Here is a 13,827-nt window from a genome sequence, read left to right on the forward strand (position 1 = left end):
TCTTTAGAAGTTTCTTTGGTACGATTGTATACCCTGGAAGGTTCTGGCCATCATAAAGTGTTGTACTAGATATACCGGGCGTCTCTTCTAAGAGTTTTCAGGAGTATTTTCTCTGATTTTTCGGCAAATATTTGCAGTTTCGTTTTTGCAACGTGCAGCTGGAGTCAGCCCAAACAAATGCTGCTCATCGCGGCTTCGGTTCGAAGCACAGTATCGATGGAAAACGTCGGTTTGTTTCGCGTTAGAAACAAAACGATTTTTAAAGCCCAGGTTTACGTAACTGTGCGATTGAGCGGTCCCAAATTAATCTAGTACGATATTTGTTTCATCGATAGGTATTAACAGGGGATGTAAGACACGAAGAAGAACCAGTGTTCCAGCAACGATCGAGCAGCTATGTTGCATAATGGTAGCAGTGAGCGCGGGCCAGTACGGTGCTGTCGTTGCTGGGGTACTCGCTGTTCTTCCTATTTTCTGCCCCTGTTAATACATATCGATAAAGCGAATATCACACTAGAATAATTTGGCACATCTCTATCGAACTAACAACTAAAATTCCGCTTTAAAAACGTTTTTATCGGTAACGGGCAACGAACCAACGCTTTTCGTCGGCACTTGGCGTCGCATGAAGAACGTGACGAGCAGTATTTGTTTGGACTGGCTCCACCTACTATGAAAACGAAATTCCAAATAGTTGCCAGAACGACAGAGAAAATGCGTCTGATAACTCTTAGGAGGGACACCCTGCATACCTGTCCTTTGCATTGGCAATTCCGGTATTACTCCGAACTGGAGCCACAGTTCCTCTACATGTTTCTGTCCAGAGCTAAATGTGTTTATTCCTTCGTTTAGATATGGCACTAATATCGCTTTATCTAGTTTGCTGAACATGTAAATCTTTGTACTTGTTTTAGTCGCCTTTTGAACTTTAGTAGTCACTGTTGCTACAGCTGTCTGATGCTCACTGGAGCAGTCTATTGTGGACGTCCTCGAAGGCGTCAGGTATACTTGCTGCCATTAGGTCTAACATAATTCCGTCGTGAGAGGATTTCCGAACTATCTGTGCAACAGAATTTTCAGAAGAAGCATATAGTATTATTTCGCAGGATGTGTTGTCACATCCACCACTATCAAAACTGTAATTTGCCCAGTTAATTGTTGGATGACCAAAAACTCGTCCATTGAGGGCAGTATGATTGAAGAACGTACGTATCAGCGAGATGACAGTTTCCCTGAAACTGTCCGTTTCATTTGGGAGAGGAGGGGAAAGGGAATGGGGCGATTCTGGTGGTCGACACAAGGACCTTCTATACTGAGTCCTGCCCAAATTATTTCACGTGTACCTTTAGTATCTAACTCGGTGTACTTTTTTCGTTGCCTACCTCCACCAATACGTCATTCATATTTACAATTAGGCTAGCCTTTCGATACACATTTAGATTTACTCGAAAAATGCCATTGCTGTAGAATTCTGAGTGTAGCCAGTTCTCCGTACTAATGTTACGTGAGCTGAGCTACTTTTTGGAGGCGTTTCAAAATCCAGGACTTCGATGCGAATGCAAAAGCAGCTGATCATTAGAATGATCCCAAGAAGCACAGACAATTAAAAATACTGCAACAGTTTCTTGAAATTCCTCCAAAAACAGGCAACGGGTTGATACATTTTTTGTATTCTTTCCCCGCCGCTTGTGGCGTTTGAGCGAAAAGGAACGAATAATCACACAAGAATAAATGAGATGCAAAAAGAATAATTCCTTGGCCTGCGTCATAAATCTTGCAACAAGTTGAGTGTACACTCGGACGGTGGAAATCCCGTGGCTACCTAGATCAATCTGTGGCAAAGTGGCCGCGCTGTGAGTAAGCCCGCAGCGATTAGAGCGTCCGGTCATTTGCTTAAAATAAATGCGGAGCCCAGCTGATAGCTGACACGACAGCCCGTGGCGATAAGGCCGCCGCAGTTACCAGCCACATCTCGCTGACCTCACACAGCTGACAGCACGACCCATCCCTGGAACATATGAGCTCCACGCATAGCCTCTTTTACTGCAAAATCGTAAAAGAATATCCCTTCTGGCTTGCTCCAACTGCGACCATCGGTCAAACAATCCTCTTTTACGGTCAGCTGTAACTTTCAACGGCAGAGCATACCCCATTCACAATGTCACAGGAATTCTGTTACTGCGACGCCTTTTCCTTGACAAACGTTTTATATTGTTTTAGAGATGTTGTTGCCCTCATACGGATTTCTTTTTGTGGAGAGAGATGAAGCGTTTGGTGGACGAGACACCCACAGACACGCAAGAAGAACTCCTTGCCCGTTCGACTGATGCCGCAGCCATTATAGATGAGACCCCTGGTTGTGTTGGGCGTGTTAGACAATCATTAACACGCAGATGTCAGTTGTTCATTAATGCAAAAAATGGTTCAAATGGCTCTGAGCACTATGGGACTTAACTTCTGAGATCATCAGTCCCCTTAAACCTAACTAACCTAAGGACATCACACAACACCCAGTCATCACGAGGCAGAGAAAATCCCTGACCCCGCCGGGAATCGAACCCGGGAACCCGGGCGTGGGAAGCGAGTACGCTACCGCACGACCGCGAGCTGCGGACTCAGGCGCTGCAGTCATGGGCTGTGCGGCTGGTCCCGGCGGAGGTTCGAGCCCTCCCTCGGGCATGGGTGTGTGTGAGTTTGTCCTTAGGATAATTTAGGTTAAGTAGTGTGTAAGCTTAGGGACTGATAACCTTAGCAGTTAAGTCCCATGAGATTTCAAACACTTTTGAACAGTTTTTGAGTGTTTCTTATTCACGTTAGTTACAGTTGAATGGAAACAGCAACGGTTTGTGACGCCTTCGCTTTGCACTACATGAAATGTATTCGCAGTTGCGAATATGGACAACCATCAACTGTATAACGGAATGGCGACAATAAAAATGTTTGCTGGACCGGGACTCAAACCCGATTTTCCCACTAATTGCGAGCGGTCGCTTTACCATTAGGTTATCCGAGCACGAATTACGGCCAGACCCAAACTCCCATCTGCCATCAACCATGTGTGTACAACTTGCATTCGAACATTCATTATGGGTATTGATGTACAGGGAAGACAATTCAATTGAAAGTCGCTCGCCCGGTGTCGGCTGTAAGCACGATATTTTAGTGGCTGTGTTGCTTAGAAGTACGATGAAAGCTCCTTCAGACATGCATGCATCATTGCATCGTATCGCTCCCTCCCTCTCTGTCTGTCTGTCTCTGTCTCACACACAACACACAACACACAACACACAACACACACACACACACATACGATGACAGATTTTCAATGATATTTACTCTGCAGTTTTTATAGAATAAGACGAAGGTGATATACTGAATGTGCCTTATGTGGCTTCCTCCTATGCCGTTAGCATCACGGCATAAATTTCCTTTCCCTGCATCTCCGAGTAACAAATCCAGATCGAAATTCACACAGATATCATTGAAGACTAGTATTGCCATTTGTTAACCAAAACACTCAAGACCAGTTTGTACCTACATGTGTCAATGTTCTCAAGAATAGTAAAAAAAAAATAGTTAGAAACTATTTCGGAAATAGGATAATTAAATGTCCAGGGCGTTCATAATTCCAGTTGCACTTCTAAAATGCGGTAGGAAGAGAACCACTACTCAGAATGACGTCACATTTGAACTTCATATAATTCATGCAAGGGAAAACGACGTGGAACAAACAACTTGAACGAAAATTTTAGCAGTAGATGGCGCTGTAAGCATCTTATCGTAAATTGGGTCGCCTAGAAATGATAGATGAATCACTTACGACGGCTATGGTTTGAGTTGCCCATTACACCATCTGTACTGTGCAGTGTGCATGACTGCCCAAGTTCGGCAGCCAACAGTTGTGGCACTGTTAGTTAGGAAAGCTCATCCTCCACAGCAAGTTCGTATAACATCGGATGGGAAAAATCGGTTTTTATTTGCCCTGGAGCCGCATAAAAAGAAAAATAGCATCGGTTTCTCACTGTCATGAGACTGGAGCAAGACATGTTCCACAACATATCGGAGTGTCTCGGGGGTCACATTCAGAATACGCGCGATGTGTTTCTTCAATTCAGCTTCGTTCATAGCACCGAACACAACATTTTTCAGATAACTACACAGATATCCCCACAGCTAGAAGACACACGGATTAAGATCGTATGATCTGGACAGTCAAGCTGTAGGGAAACGACGGCTGACAATCCTAGCATTTCCGAAATGCCTCTGCAGCAGCCGCTTCACTGGCTGTGCGATATGCGGAGGAGCGCCATCTCGTATAAAAATGATCCTACACGCGCATTTACGCTGTTGGAGGGTCGGAAATACGTTGGTGCGCAAAAGACTCTCTTAGCGTTTACCAGTGACGGTACAGATAAAAGCACCTGCAGGACTCATCTCCTCGAAACAATACGGCCCAACGATAAACGATACCGTCAACCCCCACCACACAGTCACCTTTGCAGAATGAAGTGGTACCAGTTTATTTGTGTTGCCCACATTCTGCGGTTCTGCGTACTGACATGTCCTTGGAGATGGAAATGGGCTTCGTCTATCCACTGAATGTTCCATGGCCATTCATTGCCCACTTCCATGCGAGCAAGAAATTCCAGAGTGACGTTTGTCTTGGTGGCAGGTCAACAGGATGCAACTCCTGAACGTGGGTGGTTTTGCATGGATGGCAATGCAGAACGTTTCGTAGGATTTTATGCATCGTGCTCGCAGGCATGTCCAACATCCTGGCAATTCCCTGCGCATTGGACGTTTGCACACCATCTATATCTACATCTACATTTATACTCCGCAAGCCACTCAACGGTGTGTAGCGGAGGGCATTTTACGTGCCATTGTCGTTACCTCCCTTTCCTATTCCAGTCGCTTATGGTTCGCGGGAAGAACGACTGCCGGAAAGCCTCCATGCGCGCTTGAATCTCTCTCTGATTTTACATTCGTGATCTCCTCGGGAGGTATAAGTAGCGGGAAGCAATATATTCGATACCTCATCCAGAAACGCACCCTCTCGAAACCTGGACAGCAAGCTACACCGCGATGCAGAGCGCCTCTCTTGCAGAGTCTGCCACTTGAGTTTGCTAAACATCTCCGTAACGCTATCACGCTTACCAAATAACCCTATGACGAAACGCGCCGCTCTTCTTTGGATCTTCTCTATCTCCTCTGTCAACCCGACCTGGTACGGATCCCCCCACTGATGATAAATACTCAAGTATAGGTCGAACGAGTGTTTTGTAAGCCATCTCCTTTGTTGAAGGACTACATTTTCTAAGGACTCTCTCAATGAATCTCAACCTGGCACCCGTCTTACCAGCTCCTGCAATGCTTTGGCCACATCTTTGATAGACATCGTATCAACTACTTTCCTCCCTCTGCGACATTGCACTTCAAAAGAACCTACCCTTTCAAATGTTGTAATCATTTTCCTCTATACTCTTAGCAAACATCGGCCCAACACCTTTTTCATACACTTGAGAGCCGAAACACTCTGCAGGGTTATTGGCGCACAGCCACCGTTCTTCTTACAAGCAGCGCGCGATCCTTCATGGAGAGTCATGTTGGGCGGCTTGGAAGCAAATTGAGGAACAGCCGTGCGCGCTCGTCTGTTGGTGTGCGTACTCTGACGCTTATAGCGCCATCCATTGGACAAACTTTCTTTAATTATCTTTCATGACGTTTCTACTTGCGTCAATAATATTCTGCTCAAATTTGTCGTCATTCTGAGCAGTGGCCCTCTTTCTACAGCGTTGTGAAAATGAAACTTTATTTAGGAGCACCCTGTACTTTTTGAACGGTTTTCAATACCACCGTTCTGTAAGAAGGAATTCTGAAAGTCGTTAATGTATAGTATAAAAAGACTGAGAACTCACAGTAGCAAAACATTTTTTTGTAAAAATACCTATCATTTCACTGATCCAAAGTAATGAGTCATATATCCCTTTGACTTGTGAAAATTTTTATGTTAACCCATTTAAGGTAATTGGGTCTCAGAGTAGTGGTGCAGTCAAGCAGTTTGGGTAGCGAATGTGTTATACAACATTCTTAGCCACATGACTGCTTTTGTAGCCGCATCTTTTAAAGAAAGTTGGAAAATTTGTCAACAAATCGTATGATCTGCAAACCATTTTCTTCCCTGTGGGACAGCATAAAGGTATTTTGAGGTACTTTGATTTTTATGTACCGGTATGCTTAGAAGTAAGGTGATAAGCAGTTCATATATGCATTCTCTTGACTTTTGAGTTATAATTATTTTACGAGATTCAAGTTACGGGCTGTACCTATCAATTTACAAACCATACTTAGTGATATTTCTTTAAATGCAGTTTTAAATTCGCAGTGCACATAGTCGTAATGGTAAATGACGAGCAGTAATGCAAATCTCTAGAACAGGTCCTTGCGCCACTCTTGACAATTAGGAGTGTTATTTCTAATTTTTAAATTTCTGGCACTATTTCGGTGTAGAAAGCTCAGATACATTACAAGTCGGCAACTCTGACAGTTTTTTTCCAAATTTCTTATCTCTTAGTGATTTTAAATGTCAATATACAGAAAAGTTTCCGGGAACTGCTCTGAATAAGATTCTTTTACACTCGCGATGAGTAGTCGACAAATTTTCGTTTAAAATTGAAAACAATTTTAAATATTAGTTGTTACTTACTTCAACGGTGAATATCCGTCACGTAAAACTATGATACCGCTGCCGTCTGTCTGAAACAAAAGAAATTAAATAATTTTTAAAGGTAGAATTCATAAAAAATCCTCTTACTATACACTATCTGACCAAAACTATCCGAACATCCCAACGTAATGCGAAACTGACCACTAGAAATCGTGAGAGTCAAACTTGCCAGTTTAAAAAATGATACGGAATACTGTGTTGCCAGTACAGAAGGAAGAGCAGAAAGGGTCGACCAGGTGAACTGAGTGACTTTGAATGTATGTGTCTCAAGTAACAAATCCGTCAGGACACTTCAAACCCTTCTAAAGCTGCCCCAGTCGACTGTTGGTGATGTGGTAATGAAGAGAAAACGCAAACCAACAGCCAAAGATGAACCAAGACTAGGTATTTAGTATCCAGAGGTGTTTCGGAATTCCCGCCTGTCCCGAATATCGATAGGCAGAACACGCAAGAGATGCTCGGGCTACGGACGACAATCGTAGCTTGCGCCAAGCGAGGCGCAGCAGTCGCAGCAAGCACGTAACGTGGCGCTGCACTCTGACGAATTTTCCCGCTAAATAACGCGGCCCGGCACTTGCTAGCCAGTCTCTCGCTAGTCTCTGCGGTCATTAGGTACGCGCCATTAAGTAGTAGAGCTTTCACCTTGCCTGATTTACGTCTGTGATTTGGATTGCTCACTGGATTGTTGTATACGCTAAAGACGACTTTGCTACGCTCTGGACTTGCTTTGGTTATCCGTTCACTTTCTGAACTCTTTTTATCCCCGGAACTGCCTGTCTAATTCCGCCGGTCTCTACGTTACTACCAGTGCTAGTTGTCATAAATTGTGTTTTACCTACTCAAAGTAGGATAGAAAAAGAAAGTCCTCGTGTACTGACGGACAGGGACTGTTGAACATTCAGAGGGATAGTTATAAAAAATTGCATGAAATCAGCAGAAGGAACCACTCCTGAGTTCAAGAGTGCTCCAGTGGTTCAGCTAGCACAATGACTGTGCGTAGGGAGGTAAAAGGAATAGAGTACAATTGTCGAGCAGCTACTCATAAGCCCCATATTTCTGTAGTCAGGGTTACGCGACGCCTGAGGTGGTGTAAGAACGGCGCCATTGAACAATGAATGACTGAAAACTAGTGGTCTGTAATGATTAATAATACAATAGCCTGTGGAAATCCGATGGAAGGACTTGAGTTAGACAAATATCTGGAGAACGTTATTTGCTATCATACGTAGTGCCAACAGCGAAGCACGGAGGAAATAGTGTTTTGTAGACGGGCGCTTTTCGTATTTACGACGCACTTAAGATAACTCTAAGTGGGGAAGAGCATGAACAAAGTTTACAACACTGTTTACTGCTTACGATAGAGGAACAGTTAGGAGACGATAATTGATTGTATCAGCAAGTCAGTACACCCTGTCATAAAATATCATGTATAAGGCAATAGTTTGTGAATAATAACATCCCTCAAATGGACTGGCTTTCCCAGCGATCTGACTCGAACCAAATGAAACACCTTTGGGATGAGTTTGAACCTAGAAATCACTCCAGACCCCAATGTCCAAGGTCACTACATTCTCTAGTTTTGGCTCTTGAGGAAGAACGGTCTGCCATTCCTCCAGAGATTTTCAGGCACTTCATTAAAAGCGTCGCCAGCAGAGATCAACCCTTCGTAAAGACGAAGAGTTGGCACACCCTATAATAAACATCCACTCATAGGTGCTCGGACATTTTTAATCAGATAGTGTCTTGCAAATCGTTCATTATTTCTATGGTTCGTCGGACACAAAAAACACTGTTCCACGACAGCTCGTTCCACTTACTATCACGTTTAATTTAATTATAGCCACAGTAGTATGGCATTTGCTTTAAATTGCTTCGTTTACGTATAATACATTCGCTTCGGTACATTTCTTCCTTCCCTGCTGCCATTATCAAACATTTCATTTTTATGATTGCGTAATTACGCATTTCACTCTAGTCTCCTTCTTGATCCGTTTGTCAGTTTTCCTGTCTCCCCTAGTAATTACCAAAACGCGTCTCTCCATTTCTCACTCAGTAACCCTGAGGTTTCGAATAGTTTTCGCATTAAAAGTTTAATCGCAGTGCCGTAAATCAAAACTGCCAATACACACAGAACTTAAACTTACTTTTTCCGGTACGTTGGAACTTCAGTTCTTAAAAGACTATTTAGCTTACCAAAGCCTCTTACGACTACTTTCACTCTATTTATTTCCTTTTCTGAAACTGAAACGCGTTACTTCATTGGTGGACTGGCAAGCCTCATCCTGCATCTATAGCTAATTTAACTTCATCACAGACTGCATTCTATGCCTGTCAGTTAATAAATATTTAGTGCTGGTAATTAGTAACCTCAGTGATTGCAAGGGTTAAGACATCGAGTCCTGTATTAATTTCATCTTTCTTCTGGTAAAAGGTTTACATGTGCTATTTTCTGTAGTCTAGATGTGGCCAGGAAATTGACTCAGAGTCTGGAGAAGCCCCCGTGGGAGTTCCAGCTCGACTTTCAGAAGTGAAATAGAGGGATAGGCAGAAGTGTCCACGCGCAACAGGAACAACGCCACGGCCAACCACTGTTCAGCCTTCTGCCAATTTTTCTCATAGTGCACTCTGCACAACACGGGTCCCGCCCTATATGCAACGAAGCCATATAATGTACCATGATGAGCACCTTGCCTTGTGCTGAGTCTTGGGTTTTACAAGTTGTGCCAGTCAGTCGAAATGCATATCAAAACAACTTTGATTTTCGCCGACAGGTAGCTTCCTTGCCGGCCGAAGTGGCCGTGCGGTTAAAGGCGCTGCAGTCTGGAACCGCCAGACCGCTACGGTCGCAGGTTCGAATCCTGCCTCGGGCATGGATGTTTGTGATGTCCTTAGGTTAGTTAGGTTTCACTAGTTCTAAGTTCTAGGGGACTAATGACCCCAGCAGTTGAGTCCCATAGTGCTCAGAGCCATTTTTTTTTGGTAGCTTCCTTAGAACACAGGGAACTGGGAAGTCAGTCGCAGATACAGGTCTCGTGTCTCGTGAGAATCAAGGCTGCTGCAATCCGTTCTGCAGTTCTTTTCTGTCTTCGTAGAAGTTCACCTCTCCACTTGGGGTGAACGCCCTTCTGTCTAAACTGTTGTAAGAGGGCAGCTCATTGCGTAATCTTAAAAATTATCAGACGTGAGGAAGTCAGGATGCCAGTTTCCTAGAAGTCGGAAACTTAAGAGTGGGAGTGTAACACAGAATGGATCGAGAACTGCGTATGTGGGAGCTGAAGAGTTGGTGAACGTTGCAAAATTTTTGCCACGTGAAAAATTAGTTGTTCTGTTAACGACAATATCATTTGTCAGCATTTCGCAGAGCTTTTTCAATGGCACGCGAGAATCGTGCGGTCCTTGTAGAGAGAGGAGATTTGGCATGAAATACTTCGCCTAGGGATTCTGGAGATCTTGAGAGAGGCACTTGATTCTCTAGGTAGGCAGTGGGTTCGAGTATGGGCCACCTACCTTCCCAGCTCTCAACGCCTAAGTGGGCATACACTATCACTGTACATCGCACTGTATAAGCATAGACTGTCACTGTCCACCATCACCCAGTGCGGGCACACACCACCGTCATAATCCATGGTGGGGGTCGTGGCTTGATCCCGCCAGTTTGGTTCACATCGTGATGAGCAACAGGAGCAGGCCAGCTCCTTCAGCCCACACGCTGTCTGTCCGCTGAGCACCATCTGGTGCTCTTTCTGAGTCAGCGTAGATGCCGCCGTGTTGATAGCAGCACCTAGCCAGTGGTCGCCACTGCCCGAGTGAACACACAACTTGCCTCCCTTTGGCAGGCTATTGCTGACGCTGGCATTCTTCACCGGCTGTGCCCGCCTGTGTCAAAAATGCAATGGAAGCCTTTCCAACTCCACCCAATATGCTTTAACTGATATGGAATAAACTTCTGGTTCAACCAGCATTGATTCCATGATGGGCTGCTGCCTGCCACCTGCCAGCAGTCCGTTCCAGTCATGCCCTGGGAGGTCAATTGCCTGACCTAACACAGCCAACTTCACCTTCCATCATAGTGGTTGCTCACCTGACCGCTATGTGTGGTTTCAGAAGTTCTTGGCTGCTATAAACTGCCGGATCATGGTTGTCATAATCAGCTCCGGCCTGCAGCTTCGATGACGCAATGTGGAGAGTGGAGTTATTATTTTCTCCCTCGCCTGTTCATGTGCAAGCGAATGGTCGGAGAAATTTGACTGTCAGAGGTAATTGCAGGTGTAGTTTGTGAAGATGGAGGGACATGCCGATCTTTCTCAATTTTGAGGAAATTCTAAGGAAGACAGCAATGGCTTGTGGCCAGTGAGATACACGCAGTGCAGTCTGTCAGGTCACAGTACACCATGTATACAGTCAGCGCCTGTTAAGTGTCACACCTACTGGTCCTATGGTCATTTTGCCAGGCAGTGTAGAGTCAAAATGGTGGATGATTAGACGAAAAGTTTGAGCAGTGTGTTACTGTTGAGAGTGACTGTATTATTAAAGTTTCCACAACATCAGAGTCAGATACGCATGATACTTCCTCGCAAGAGGTGGTTCAAGCTTTGGCTGATCAAACAGAATCTCTAGAGGCAAGCAACACACAGATTCACAAGGAAGATTCTGAAATGATGCAAGGAAAAGTTTTGTCGAGTGTGGCCATGCCTTTATTAGATACAATTGCTGCCAGTTTGATGACCCCTTTTTCTGTAAATACGGGATGTGTTGACATTCATAGGCGACAAAGAAGCAACTGCAAGACTGGGCCTCTGAGCAGACAAACGGCTATTGCAGGCAGCCAAACTGCACTTAATAGGTGAAGCAAAGACATATGTCATGTATCACAATCACTTGAAAAATGCACATAATTTCCAGCAGCTTAAGGAAGGGCTTTCGAAGCGCTGTAAGAAACAGAACAGTCTGAGGTTCTTTCGTGAGTATCTGTGCGGAGTGTCTCAAACTCAGAAGTAGAATGAATTGGTGGAAAGTCTTCTGGATAGGATAGGGAAGATAACTTCTGAGATGCATCAGTTGGCGGAAAATGGCGAGGCAAACACAATAATTCTTAGGGAAGCAGAGCATAAAGCATTGAATCATTTTCTAAGAGATTTCCCATCCGATATGTCAGGAAGGGAGCATACACAAAACCGACAGGTCTCGGCCGCCACCATAAGGCTTGTCATCGAGTTAGAAAAAGTTGGATGTGGCGACAGGGATGAGAGTCGTCTACGGACGTAAAGTGTTATAGATTCATTCAGAAGCAGCACTGTCATCCACAGTGTTATGAGTTTGGAGTGGTGGGGCACAGCAAACAAGATAGTAGAAATAAAAAGCGGAATGGGCAAGAACGAAATAATCAGTTGTTTAACTTCAACAATGACACCAAATACGCTGAACAGAATTCCCAGTAAGTTCTAATGCTATGAAGACATATGCAGAGGTGGATTGGTGCTTAATTGGTGAAAGTTATTGTTAGACATTGGGGCTCGTGTGTGTGGCATACCTGGCTCTCTCAGGTAAGGCGAGACTGAAGCCTCCACATTACAGGTTTTGTGGTGTAGGAAACAAGATACGGCATCGCTAAGATTGGTGATACTAGGTTTTTACATTGAAGCAAAACAATTCTGAAGGAGTATGGACGTTTTTCCCCGTGTAGGAGAAGGGTACTGCACAATCCTGCGGTTGGATTTCTTAAATAGATATCATGCAAAAATTGATCTTTCACATTGCACTCTGTCGGATATTGTTTCGGCTGGGAATTACTGCTGCCAATGGCAGACTATTGCAATATTTTTCTGTAATGAGGGTCAAACCAACTAAAATGCGGCCAAAGTATTTGATATTTGATTCCCATGGTAAAGTGCCACAGGGTACACAGAAATTTTTTCGGACCTACTGACCTACTGACTAATATCTTGTGTGTTGTAGAGCCATTGGTGGATGATAATGAATAAGATACATAATGATGTTTTGTATGGAGGACTGTTGAATACATCTGATACACATCAGTTGGGATAAACAGCACGGGATTTAGACTGGGGACAAATCACCTCTGTACTGGAAACCATATGGAAGATCTCGTTATTTATGGCTATTAATGGAGGAGTTTATTAATCAAAAACTGAATAATGGCGTAATAGAAAAAAGTTATAGCGCTCGGGGAGGCACCGGTCATTGTTGTTCACACAAATCCATCAGATGGTACAACAAAGTATAAGTTGTATTGTGATTATCGCTTTTTGAGTGCTAGAATGTTTACACAGGCATATCCAGTACCAAATGTTACAGAGACCCTTGACAGCCTGGGGCCAGTGCAAATATTTTTACGTGACATATCTGAAGTGTGGTTACCATTAAATGGAAGTAGATACAGGAGACTGACCAAGGACTACGTTTACAGCCTTTTGTGGTAATTACTATCATCAGTGAATACCATTTGGTTTAGAAAGCACACTGGCCACATTACCACATTTCAACGATTACTAGATGGAGAGTTAAGAAGTCAGTGTATGGTGTACTTGGATGACATTTTTGTAGTTTCGAATGATATGAAGGAGCATGCACAACGATTGAAAGAGTTTTTTTAAGATGTTGCATTCCACATGCCTGATGTTGAATGCCATCTTGTGTTAACCGAACTTTACTACCTACTACATGTGATTAGCCAGGACAGTGTAAAAACCAATATGAGTCTAATAAATGGTATGTATAGATTCCCACCACAGTAGACAAATGAGGAGTTAACACTTGTTTTTAGGATTTGCTGACTACTACAGAATTTTTGTGAGGAGATTTGCATGCATTGCAAGACTGTTAACAAAACTGTTCAAGAAGGATGTGAAGTTCCAGTGGATGGCTGAATGTCAAGCTACATTTGAGAAGCTGAAGAAGGCACTAACAACTAGCCCTGTATTGGTATTCCTAGCTTACGAGAAGGATATTATCCTGTCTTGTGATGCTTCCAGCCAAACCATAGGGTGTGTTCAAAGCCAAAAAGTGCGCGGTAAAGTGCACCGAGTAGCCTGTCCATCAAGGCATTCGATTCGAATGAGAATAATTAATCAACTGTGGGA

At 43.9% G+C, this 13,827-nt stretch overlaps 1 protein-coding gene across 7 annotated transcripts in view; it reads right to left on the bottom strand.

The window, feature by feature from the left end:
* LOC124721404 (protein O-linked-mannose beta-1,2-N-acetylglucosaminyltransferase 1-like) overlaps nucleotides 1–13,827 on the bottom strand; it is a 2,183,308-nt gene that overhangs the window by 1,686,765 nt on the left and 482,716 nt on the right. For 6 of the 7 annotated variants that reach the window (XM_047246348.1, XM_047246345.1, XM_047246349.1 and 3 more), the window contains exon 4: nucleotides 6,707–6,756. The gene's annotated coding sequence lies outside the window, so the exon portion shown is untranslated. The remainder of the gene's footprint in view (nucleotides 1–6,706; nucleotides 6,757–13,827) is intronic. The other variant, XM_047246347.1, reaches the window with a different exon arrangement.

This window comes from Schistocerca piceifrons, chromosome X (assembly GCF_021461385.2).
Source record: "Schistocerca piceifrons isolate TAMUIC-IGC-003096 chromosome X, iqSchPice1.1, whole genome shotgun sequence".
In the NCBI taxonomy this organism is placed as follows: Eukaryota; Metazoa; Arthropoda; class Insecta; order Orthoptera; family Acrididae; genus Schistocerca; species Schistocerca piceifrons.